The sequence below is a fragment of the Alligator sinensis genome, unplaced genomic scaffold, assembly GCF_000455745.1.
Source record: "Alligator sinensis unplaced genomic scaffold, ASM45574v1 scaffold2521_1, whole genome shotgun sequence".
Classification (NCBI taxonomy): Eukaryota; Metazoa; Chordata; order Crocodylia; family Alligatoridae; genus Alligator; species Alligator sinensis.
Genome location: NW_005843721.1, coordinates 1 through 656, shown reverse-complemented (window position 1 = coordinate 656; position 656 = coordinate 1).

Genomic DNA, 656 nt, shown 5'->3' with positions numbered 1-656 from the left:
TCCAATCCACCTCTAGGAGAGAGTCTCACACACAGGCTGGGGCCAATTTTCGATTTATTGTTTGCAAACAAGTTCGACAAGGGAGCTTAATTTACTCAAATCCGTGTCGACCCCAAACAGAGTCTGGGGTTCCTTTTTATAGCTAACATAAACAAAAGATTCTAACGTGTCGCGTAATTATTGGTAGCCCAAGTATTACGTCTTACAACATATGTCTAGCAGGTACATGTTCTATGATGGTTTACATACATGTCTCATTTACATCTTAAATCTCCTCCCTGGGGCCGTCCTTAAGTCCATTTCGGTCATTCTTTGGTCAAGGTCTGAGTTCTTTACATCAGCACCTTTCCCTGTGCCTCTTCTCTTATCTCTCGTAAGGAGTTATTTGTTGCATCTGTTCCTGGCTATGTCTGCAGAAGTCTAGTGCTACTCGTAAATCTATCATTGGCCTACATACCTTAGCAGAAGCAAGTGTGATAATATGCAGAAGCAATTATGTAGTGAAACTAAACAGTTCTCAGCTGTGAAGCCTTTGTGTAGGGAGGTGAGACATTTTTACCACACAGCTGCTACACAAACGTTATTGCAAAATCATAATGACTAGATTATAACATATTTTTACTATAATTCCCCCCTCAAGATGCTTTCTAACTCTA